The 12,593-nt window shown below is 38.6% G+C and overlaps 1 protein-coding gene across 2 annotated transcripts in view; it reads right to left on the bottom strand.

The window, feature by feature from the left end:
* Positions 1–12,593, bottom strand: part of LOC110019935 (pentatricopeptide repeat-containing protein At5g64320, mitochondrial-like) — a 34,183-nt gene that overhangs the window by 18,662 nt on the left and 2,928 nt on the right. The window lies entirely within an intron of this gene.

Raw genomic sequence — 12,593 nt, 5'->3', positions numbered from 1 at the left:
CGGCTAGATTTTCACGATCTTGAGAGGAGCAGCCGGAGGAGAAAAATCGGTTGCGGTCTCGTGCTTCCTTGAGAGAAGAGCGGCGTGAGAGGAGAGCGGCGAGCTTTTCACAATCTTGAGCGAAGGAGCAGTCGGAGAAGAAAGATCGGTTGCGGTCTCGTGCTTCCTTGAGAGGAGAGCGGCGTGAGAGGAGAGCGCCGAGCTTTTCACAATTTTGAGCGAAGGAGCAGCCGGAGGAGAAAGATTGGATGCGGTCTCGTGCTTCCGTGAGATCGCGTGAGAAGGGAGCGGCATGAGAGGTGAAAAAGGGAACGGGGGCAAAAGGGAACGGGGGGTTAGGGCTTCCACTCTTTCATTTCCTTTATATATTATAATATAAAAATAATAATATAATATATTATAATAATTATATACTTATATTATCTAAATATATAATACCTATATTATTAGAGTTTAGATAGTATGTAAATGTATTATTATTAATAATTTATTTTACATTATAATTTACAGGTTTTAAATTTTAATATATATTAATTTTTTTGAGTATATAATTATTTTAAAAATATCATAAATTATATCTATTTATTTATTTATTTAATTTTTTTTTATTTCGAACAATAACGATTCGAACACGAACGAACGCATCACTGTTCGTGTTTGGTTCGTTTAGCAAACCGAACGAAAAAAATTGTTTGTGTTCGTCTCGTTTGCTTATCGAACGAATCGAACACGAAGGCTCTGGCGAATCGAACACGAACTATTCGCGAACAACGAGCTTTTTTGACAGCCCTATACTCGCATATATCTATAAACTGGAAAATTTTTGTTCCCGTAAAAATAACATTTTCAGTGGTATTTCTGTTTTTAAAAAGAAGAATAGTGATTTGTTGGAGAAGAGGATGACCCCTAAAATGGTTTTCTGGTTAACATCTCATCGGCATTATGTCAAGGTTAATATAGATGGAAGCTTCAAGGGGAATTTGGCTAGTGCTGTGGGGACATTTAGGGACTCCCAGAGAAAATGCTTGCTTTTCTTTGCTTCTTCGTGTGTGATTGAATGTTCATTGGAGACTGAATTATGTGTTGTGATGTTAACATTCAAATTAGCTGCTTGTGTTAACTGGTATTTGCTGCAAGTGGAAGTTGACTCAGCTGATTTATTGGACTATCTTAAAGGCAGGAAGGCAACAACATGGAATCTTGCAGTAGACTTAAGTAAGATTACCAAGATTATTGGCTAATTTTAACATAATTAATTTTAACATAATGTGGAGTTTTGTGTATAGGGAAGGGAACAAGCCTGTTCATTGGTTGGCTAGAGAGGGTGCAATAGCTGCTGAAGCAACTATGGAGAGAAGGCCTCCTAGAGAACTTCAAAGATTGGTTCATGGAGACAACATGGGGATACCATACTTGAGAAGATAAAAATCTTTTCATCATACAATGCCTTTTGATTTTTTTGGATATTGATTCATTGGTGGAGTGAGTTGTAATCAGTTGGAGGTGGTAGCTTAGTTTTTCTAGTTGTGTGAGTTGTATTTTGGGTTGTAGAAGGATCTACCTCCAATTTTTGTAAATTTTACCTGATATCAATAAAGTTCCCTACGGGGTTATTCGAATATATATAATATTGAAATTCAGAATAATGCGGAATATTTTTATTGAAATAATAGGAAGTCCTTACATGAATTCTAGAATAGAAAAGACAGTAAAAAGAAAACAACATGAAAGAAAAGATATAATACATAATATCTCCAATTAATCAATTCAAATTAATTATTTGGAGATAATAGAAAAGCCTAAAAATAGGAAATAGAATAAATCCAATCCAAGAAAATAAATCTAAAATAGGAAAGGAAATAAAGTTATATTAGAAAATAAATATAATCCTCATAATTTCTAATAGGAAAAAATTATTTCTTAATATAAATTCTAACAATCCCGCTTAAGTTGAAACATAATAAAAAATCATGTTCAACTTAAATTTGAAAACATCAAACAATGGGCAAGGAATATCCTATGAAGTAGAGCTTGAAGTCTTCATCCTGTACTGATGTTGCAAGAGAGTTGGCAGAGAAAAGACAGCCTGCAGGTAAAGTTGACTTCCAGTTGACTACAATTGTCTTTAACTGTAGTTCCTGCAATGTCTGTAGGTAGGCAAAAGACTCCTACAGGTAATGTTGCAAGGGAGTTTGTAGAGAAGTAGATAAACTACATGAAAAACTAACTTCTAATTGATTGTGGTTGTATTTGTCTGTAGTTCCTGCAGTCTCTGTAGGCAGGCGAAAGGCTTCTACAGGTAATGCAGCAGGGGAGTTTGTAGGGAAGTAGACAACCTTCAAAAAAAGCTGTAGAGTATGACCTAAAGAAATAAAAATAAATGAAAAGCTCCAGAGGTAGGCCTTATTGTAGGAAAATCTTCGGAGAAGTATCTTCTCGACTTAGTTTATCACATACCCACGAAATTTTGAATTTGATCCATATGAAGCTGGACACGCCCCACAGCACCATCACAATGTTATCAAATTGGTTCACTTCAAATTAGTCTGAGAAAATTTGGGTTGTCAATTTTTTGGGCTAAATAAACATGAGATACGACGAATCACACTTCCCTTTCAGTTTAGTCCATTGTATCCCCTAAATTTGAATCTTCTTCGGGTCCACTGGAAGTTGGAGTACACAATATGGCACCAACGTAGTGTAATTAGGTTGATTGACCTTCTTAAAATCGTCAATCCGTTGAGTTAGTAAATTTGGGTTGGGGTATGTCGTACTCTCATCCAGTATACTTAGCGCACGCTGAAAAAGGTTCGTCGAACTTAGTTTGAAGTTATTTAAACTCTCCAAAAGTTTGGCTTTGGCCCATTAGAAGTTAGAATACGCCCCACGTGACACCATCACACTATGATCAAGCTGATTAATTCCAAGCCAGTCAAGATTGGTTTTATGAATTAATCCTTTAAGTTGATAATTATGAGTTAAAGTAAATCTCCTAACAGATTTTCTCTCAGTCCAACTTATCACACACCAACGAGATATTTTGTTTCTTCCTTTAGAGCTTGTCAGTTTTGGTTGATCTGCATCCAGGCCCAACGAAACTGACACATTGGTTGAGTAAAAACTAGGATAGAGTTATGTCTATATAACTGCTCCCTAGAGTCCAAAAATTAGACTTAGCCAAGGTGTGAATTTCATTGTGATAAACTTCTTAACTTAGTCTAGCTCATTGAACACTGAAAGCATATATTTTTTTCTCGGGTTTGTAAGTTTTATTGACACATCGGCCACAAAAAGGACTGATGTTTTGACTCTGTAAATCTAGGAAGTGTCCTGGTATAGCCATTGCACACTAACAAGTTGGGATCGCTAAGTCCATCTAGTGCGGACTAGAGAACAGGCTGGCATTGGTTCTCCCTTATTGAGATTAAGCCCTGACATGGCCCCTGCACCAAGCAGCATGGTTCGTTGATTTTACTGTATTTTCGGGTACGGTAAAGCAATGTCATGACAAATCTAAACTAAGTCTAGAGCAAGCAATATACTTGTTAGGCCTTTTTGATCTTAGTCATTGAACACCTAAACAACAAACTAACACAACTCAATACAACGAACAAGTCTTCATACTTCTTGGTTCATTGACCTTGATCCCTGCATAGGATTGGATAAGTCAATGGCTTGACTCTATTAACATACTAGAGTACGTGCAGCTCTCTGGTAAAGTAATTGCACACCGCAGAAGAACCTTTAGAAGCCCAAAGTCCAATGGTCAAATTTTAAGGCAATCAGGTCTGAGCATAAGGTAGATGTTAGTCCCTGAACTATCTGCTTTAAACTGGCCACTTAACTTGCCTTCAGTTTAGAACTTCTGTCTCATCTATCTTGATCAGTTGCCCCAGGACATCTCTTAGGTTAAGAATAAATTCATGTATCATCTTTCCTAATGTGTCCAGGCACAATACAAATTGACATCACAACTTCTAAAACCAAATTCCCCAGCAAAGCTAAACCAACTCAATTATTCGAATGTTCCTTTGAATAGCTATCAGGATGAATTAGAAGCTTCAATATTGTCTTGATCGAGTCATTCAATCTACCTCCTAGGCTGGATGTCAGCTTCCGCGCTTTCGTCCCAAACTCTCTCAGTCTCTCCGACTAGCTATCAGAATGAATGATAAGCTCCAACATTGTCCTCTCTGATCCAGTCAACCTGTTCCCTTCTTTGGATGGATGTAAATCCACATTGGTTTTTCACCCTAATGAATCCAGGTAAACCTAAAAATCCCCAGTGAATCCCAAATATTATAATTCACAAAATACCAGCTCCAAATCTTTGATATATCCAAAGCAAATCATATGTTCTTCGAACTTGGTTGATGGTTTTGGTCAACGTCATATGTGCAGCGTACTTTGAATAGTTTATCACACATATTGAGATCCATTTTTTGCCTCATTTTTTATCACATAAGACTTGCACGAACATCGTCTTTTGGTCAGGTGCAACCAGATTAGCCAAAAAAAAACTAAACTTGCCCTTTTTTGGCCTGGTGTAGTCATGTCAAGCCTAGGCGTGACCACGCCCAAAAGCACCACAGCGTGGTCATGCCCAAGCTAGGCGTGACCACGCACAAAAGTTTCTATGTGTGGTCAGACCAAGCCTGGGCGTGCCCATGCCCTAATATAACTGGAACGACCACTCCGTGTGGCACGCCATCAATCTGTGGCCTTCGTCCACAGATCAGAGCACGAATTGTCACACTGCTTCTTCAGCTGAGATCCGTGGCTCTTTAACCACCCAATTAATTGTGATCGTCGACGCACTAGTCCGCCACCTAATCCGACGACAACAGCGAAGCTCTGCGACCACCTTCTAGCCTATATATAGGCGATCTTCGGCACTCTCCGGGACATCCCAACTCTCTGACACTTACCTCGGACAATTCAGATAGAGGAAGAATATTTCCCCGGCGAGCCTCCTCCGGACAGCCTCCTCTCGGGCTTAGTTTCCTTTTAATTTAAGTATTTTAATTCTTAAGTCTTAAGTTAATTTTAGGCTAGATTAATCAACTCAATAGCCTTAGATTAGGCTTGGGTTTGGGCTCAACTCAAGTCGACCCAAACCTAGCCTAACCTTAACCCCAAATTGTAGTCAAAACATATACCCTAACCAAAAAGCCTAATCTAAACCAATCTGAGTCTAACCCAAACACTAACCCAACCCAAAAGCCTAATCTAAACCAATCCTAGTCTAACCCAAACCCTAACCCAAAAGCCTAACCTAAACCTAACCGAGGTTTGACCCAACTTAGACCAGACCCAAACCCTAAACCTAACCCAGGTCTGACCCAACCTAGACCTGACCCAATTCCTAAACCTAACCTAGGTCTGAACTAACCCATACCTCACCGAAAACCTAAACCTAATGCAGGTCTGACCCAACCCAAACCCTAAACCTAACACAGGTTTGAACCAACCTAGCTTAACTCGGGTCAAATCAAACCAAACTCAAGTCAACCTGAATCAACCCAGATTAACACGGGCCAACCCAAACCAAACCCTAAACCTAACTTAGGTCTAACCCAACCCAGCTTAGCCCAGGTCAACCTTAATACCCAACTCAATCCGGGTCAATCCAGCTTAACCCGGGTCAACTCAAACCAAATTAGAGTCAACCCAAGTAAAACCAGCTTAACTTGAGTCAACCCAAACCAAATCCTAGTCAACCCAAACCAAACTTAAGTCAACCGAAGCCAGCTCAAGTTTAATACAGACCTAAACCAACTAATTCATATCATACATTAGTTCAAACTTGAGTTAACCTAAGCTAAAAATTCCACTTACCTAAGTTCAACCTTAGCCCAAGTCTAATCCAAGGCTAAGTATATGTGTCATATGTGTTATTTCACGTTCCATTTCATATGTTAATGTTCAAAAACAAAGAAAAAATAAAATACATAAAATGAAAAAAAGGATGAAAACCATCTTGGTTTTCTCCACAAATATCAAAAACTCAAACCTTAAAAAAAACAAAAATCAAACTCAGAAAACTTTGATTTCTCAAGATGACTAGCAAACCAAAGAATTAAAACAAAACAAAATAAAATAGTGAACTTTAAATAAACATCTAAAAAACATCAACATAAAAATGAGAACATAATCTAGATAGATCTGACACATACCTTAGGTTAGCTAACTTAGACACCAAAGTGAGGGTAGTTAGTGCTAAGTATAGAAGTCTAGGTTAGTCTAGGTACCCTTGTTAGTGCTAAGAACTAGGACATACAGAACAACAAATCTACCTCGAGAAACTAGAGGGAATACCTTAGAATGAAGTAACCCATGGTTACTGAGGAATATATTTCAGACTGTTTCGAAACTACAAATCCTCTACGGTATTTAAGAGGGATTCCTGGTTATGAGGCCGGTCATAGTTGACAGATACTAATGTTCCCAAGACGACGGAATGTCATGGACATCTTTCACCGAGAATGTTATTCCCAAAGTCTAGGTTAGTCCGCCCATAGAATTCCTTATAAAGTCTAGGATTTCACTCCTCATCTAGAAATCTTTTTATTTCTGACTCTATACTTATCTTAGGATTTCCAACCATTTCAGTCAGTCAAATCTAGTATCTCTGACTTCTCTTTTGACTTCATTTGATCAGTTCAAACTCAACATCAGACTCTTTCAACTCTCTCTTCAAATTTTATTCTATAACTTGGGTTTCTCCCATAACATATTGTCATTAGGATGTAAGTCACATCCCTTTAAGCTTAATCTTCCAGTTTGAACCCTCCACTTCTAAACATTCCAACTATGAAAGTTTGATCTCTGACAATCTAACTTGTCGCATTAATCTAGAATTTTCTTCAGGGCTCACCGCTTTAAAGATATAATTAATTACAAGAATTTGTCTTTGTAGACCCCAGAATTAAAATAAAATTTACCTTACAACCGTGAGGTAAGGGAAAAAAAACTTGGTTCTATGAACTAATGAAGGCTTTCACCATTCGAGTGGTCAGGCCCATTTTTAAGATAATACTTTTCTTCTTTCGGGTATATATATTTCTTCAGAATGTCGTACTTGGTCATCTAAATAGAAATTCTCTCAAAAAGTTATATTCTGAGTAAAGAATTCCCACCACATGTAATTGGTGGTGATGAACGTATTGATAATAGCGACCAATTCCACATTCTCACTGAATAGCACAACTCTAGCCACAATTCGTCAGATCCTTCCAAAATTGTTAATTTAGAGCTTGATTTTTCCAGTGGATGCCATGGCTATCAAGAATAGATAAGAAGCAATTGGAGAGAAATAAAAGGCGCGAGAGAAATTATCAATAAGGACAGCAAGCTGGATTGGGGAGAAAAAGAGTCCCACCCTTCCTACAAGGGGAATGGCAGGAAGGGAGTCTGGCGGCTCTGTAAGGATGTCGATGGCTAGGTTAAAAAATTTGGCTTTAATATTATGTTCAAATTCAGAATAATGTGAAATATTTTTATTGATATGAAAGGAAATATAAATAACCATTACATGAAAAGACAATAAAAAAGATACAACACCTAACATCTTCAATTCATCAATTCATATTTATTATTTAAAAGATAAAGAAAACAACATAAAATAGAAAGAAAATAATTTCAATCAAAGAAAACAAATATCATCTGGCATCAGAGCCTGATAAATACCATCCTTCCTAGACCTAAACCAAAATTTCATACAACCTAGCATAACTTCCTCGCAATATATATATATATATATATTAAAAGATGAAATCGATATTTGGTCCAGTGAACACCAAATATCAATTCTCCCATATGGGTTGAAAATCCGGTGTGCTTGATTCTGATTCGAAGAGCCTGCACCACGAGATTCGAACCCCTGACCCGAGAGACTTATATCACACACACACACATATAGTTTTTTAGATTCTTGACCTCACTATACAGATAATTTAATTGATGTTATATTTATATGCTTGAAGCATGACAAGATGTATGATCTTTTTAATGACAAAAGTTTAGGATGTGAATAATGAACTAAACTACATAACCTCCTCGTAAACCAATCCAAAATTTTTAAACCACAAAAGTTTAGGATGTGAAAGGATGGTCATTGTGGTTGGTAATGGAAGTCATATTTGATTGACATAGGTGATAAAAGAACCCACGCAATACTTGAACGCCTCAAAGAAGCATATTGCAAGCACGAAACCAAAGCAGCTTCAGGAAGACCTGGAACATCACCATTCTCAGGCATGGAAGCGTCATAGTTCCCAAACTGGTCCAGTATTTTTTTTAACGCACACACACACACACACACACACACACACACACATATATATATATAAGCCCAAGGGCAATTACATTAAGAAGAAAGGGGTACAGATAGGTTGTATGAGTGGACCCAAATAAGCACCCAACCCATACGGTACAACACACAAAAAGAAAAAGAAGAAAATTAAAAACCCAAAAGTAGATGGTACATAAAAGATCAACCAAGTCGACCCACTTTAGTTTTGTCTCTGTCTCTAGTTGTCGGAAAGGAACCAGCTAACAAATTGGTGAGTTGTGTACCATTGCCCGAAGTTACCAGAGTATCATCTATTAGATTCCTTAGCTCAAGTAAATCATAATTCTTCTTCCTCCTGTAAGTGTAGACCTGTCATTCATCATCCGAAGGTTAATTCGGATGAGGTGGTAGTGTTGCAATAGAAAGGTTGCCAACAAGTGTATGTGAGGTAAGAGTTGTCGCCTCTACCCCTGATACTTCCTGAAGGTGGGGAGCTGCAAGGTTCTCCTAATTATCATTATTATTTTCAGTATGGTTTGAAAGTATAGGTTGCTCAACAGGGTCATCCAGCTTCTTATCGATCGCAGAAACAATATTTTCAGGGGGAGGGTCCACAGCGACAATATAATTAGACACCAAATCATGTCCTGTAGTGACTTTCTCTCCAGGTGGAACAGAAATATCCTTAAATCCATCCTTATTCACTTGATTTTTAGATTTCAAATTATCACTTGATTTTTAGATTTCATGATTTTTAGATTTCAAATTAGGATGAAGCCTATGACATTTATCAAGGGTATGTCCAAACATCTTACAATGAGAAAAATAAATAGGTCCATGCTTCATGACGATTTGTTGTTAATATCCATTATGCGTTGTGTCCAACCAGACTTCAGTAACACCGGGCAAAGTAATATCTCTTTCCACAAGTATTTTGCCCACAGAATGTCTGGTAAGGTTGAAAGTAGGTAGATCTAGCTCCATAGGGTCCCCAAGTATAATATCAATAGAGTAAAGAATCTGATGATGAAAAAGTGCAGCTTGAGACCAGGTAGACAACCATACCGGTACAGTAGGAGGTTCATGATTGAGGTCAAAATCAGGAGACCATTTGAGTAGCTTCAATGGTTTACTAGCGATGTTAAAATATTTTTTTGGAGAAAATCTGAGTGTAGTCATTAGGCACGGTTAAATGAATCAATACATGTCTCACATCCATGAGTCTCACTTTCCACTTTCCTGCCAATTTGACGTCATCAAAATTTTTCCTGATAAATTTCATAGGTGGGTGTCCCCACTAAAATTTTTCAATAAGAGCAAACTTGAATTTGTCAGTCAGAGTTGAAATTTATGGCGCGGAGAAAAAGAATGTTGTTTTCCTAATTTTCCTGCTTGCATTCTTAATAAAGGGGCAATCACCTATAGCATCACGATGCACCTTATAACTTGAAGGGAAGACAACGATCGTCTCCCCCTGAGGATTACCACCACATGGGCAAAGGAGATTTTATCAGGTTCAACCGAAGAAGAAGGAAGCTCCATATCAACAAAGAGAAGCTCTGCAAGTCAGGCAGAGGGCAAAAAAAGACAAACTGAAGAGGTTGAGGCGAAGCTGCAGGAACCGCAGATGAAATGCACAGAAGATAGACAAGAAACTGCAACTCGACGAGGAAACTCATGCAGAAAAGAACCACAAAAGCTAGATGGCGCGAAGAAGGAGAGGACAAAACCGCAGAAGCAGACGCTGAAGCCCTTCGTCGTTGGGCGAGAAAGAGAAAACGACGATCGCAAAGAAGATTGAAGTCCTTTGTCGTCGTCGTCGAGCACCTGAGCATCTGGGCGCGGGAACTTCATCTTCGAGCACCTGAGGATGGATTGAAGGTCGAAGGAATCAAACCAGGGTTTCTCCATTCACCATCGGGAGAAACCTTAGCAGAGCAGATCACCAACGACGCATATATATATAGAAGGGGGAAGGCCCTAAACAGGGCAAAGGGACGGTCGGCCCCCGCGCTCATTGGCTGAACCGGTTCACCCCTAACTGATTCAAGCCTTGAGTTGGGGAAGCTTCGATCTCATTTGTGGAAGCTTCCGATTCTTTGTAACATAAAGTCAAATTCGTTATATTGAAGTTAGCAAAAATGTTATAATCTCTGAGTAGGTTGATTTTATAGGCATTGTCGTTCGACTTCTTGAGGATCCTGAAGGTTCCATATGCTCTAAGCTTGAGCCTCCCAAACGCTCCCCCCAGAAACCTTTCTTTCTTCAGTAAAATCGACACTAGTTCTCCATGAAAAGTTGCATTCTTCCTAGTATTATTCACCTGTGCTTCGTACTTACGGTTCTGCTTGGTGATCTGTTTTCTTACCCCTTTGTATAGCTTCTAAATCTCTCACACCCTTTCTCTAGCATTCTCACTAATCTATTATGTCGACGGGAGTGGCACCAAGTCAAGCGGGAAGAGGTGGTTGTGCCTATACACAATCTTATATGGCATCTTGTGATCTAACTCACGCTTCTGTTGCAAATAAATTTGGCTTGGGCTGGAATGAAATCTCATTGCTTAATATTTTTCCTCACAAAGCACCTCAGGAAGTTCTCCCGACTCTCGTTCACCGCCTCCGTTTAACAGTTCATTTATGGGTGAACTGTTAAGCTGAATTGAAGCTTAGTGTCAAGCTTTCCCAATAGAGTCCTCCATAAGTAACTCAAAAACTTGACATCTCTATCAGAAGCAATGGTCTTGAGTATCTCGTGTAGTCTCACGACCTCTCTGAAGTAAAAATCACCTACATGCAATGCATATAGCGTCTGGTGGCAGAGTACGAAGTATGTCATCTTCGAAAATTAACCCACCATAACCATCACAGAATTCTTATTCCGTTGTATACTCAGAAAACCCACCAACAAATCCATGCTAATATCCACCCACAAAACCTCTGGTACCAATAATGAAGTATATAGTCATGCGTTCTTCCCTTTGGTTTTGGCTACATGGCAAATTCTTCGTTGCCTAACATGCCGCTCCACATCACTTATCAATTAGGGCCTAAAAAATGCTCTCTCACAAGCGTGACAGTTTTATCTCTGTCAAAGTATCCTGCAAGCCCTTAGCCCTAAACCCTAAACCCTAAACCCAAGTCCTCCGGTGTAGCTTTCCTGAACAATCTACTCTCTCAGCAAACATCGAGGAATGCACAATCTATTATGATGGAACAGAGAGCCACCACCTTGTGATACTGCTTGGTAGGTTTCTCCTAAAATTGTTCCTAGTTCTCTCTAAAGTCTTCGTCTGCCTTGTGCAAGTCCTTCATTGCCTCAAAACTTACAACTCGAGTCTGCATAGAAATGATCAACAAGTGGCGACGACTCAGTGCATATGCTACTCGATTCCGACTTTCTGCTTAGTATTTAAGTACGAACTAGCACGATGTCAAGAGTTCCACTCAGGAAGCGTGTCAGCCCTTCAGTTTGTTCTGACTGTTCAAGAACTTCAAAGTCTCATAATTTGTGAATAAGGTGAACTTACTCGTAAGTAAGTAGCAACTTTAGTGATTAAAAGTCTCTCGATCGCATAGAACTCTTTGTCGTATGTCGAATATTTCCTTTTGACTCATTCAACTTCTCGTACGTCGAATATTTTTCTCATTATTTGCCTATGCAAATTTTTCCACCATAAAAAATGTTTTTTTTTTTTTCAATTTGATGGTTGTTAGTTTCAACCTATTGTCTTTTGGCACCTCTTTATATTCAAAATTCTCTCAACTGACTACAACCATTCAAAAGTTGAACCCTAACAAGAGAAAATAACATATATATAATAGTATATAAATAGGAGGGGGAAAACCCCTCCCCTTGGGCGGCAACCCTAAACTAAGGCAAAGGGCCTGCCGACACCCTGCACTCATTGGTTGAACTAGTTCACCCTTTCCCACCAGTACAGCCCCTGAGCCTCGTGTCGTTTTTTAGCTTCACAAATTTTGTTGATAAATATTCCACTATATTGCTAGGTTGGAAAAATTAGTTGAACGAAAAAGAGCTAATACAGTAAGCAAGATTTGCAATGCAGTCCAATAAAAAAATAATTCAATCTACAAAATTTTACGAATACATGAAGAAACCTCCACTTTACCAGAAGAACCTTTTAAGTATAAAAAAAAAAGACTTCATAACATTGACAAGGCTACCGCAGGCTGGTTCAATCTCTAAAGTCTAAACATATAATAAAATTCACTTAACCACCTAAAACTGAATTTTCAAGCTCTTTGAACAACTTAGGGAATGTAAGTCCTTCTTACAA

This window comes from Phalaenopsis equestris, unplaced genomic scaffold (assembly GCF_001263595.1).
Source record: "Phalaenopsis equestris unplaced genomic scaffold, ASM126359v1 Scaffold000088, whole genome shotgun sequence".
NCBI classification, from domain to species: Eukaryota; Viridiplantae; Streptophyta; class Magnoliopsida; order Asparagales; family Orchidaceae; genus Phalaenopsis; species Phalaenopsis equestris.
This window is presented reverse-complemented; position numbering and strand designations above follow the sequence as displayed.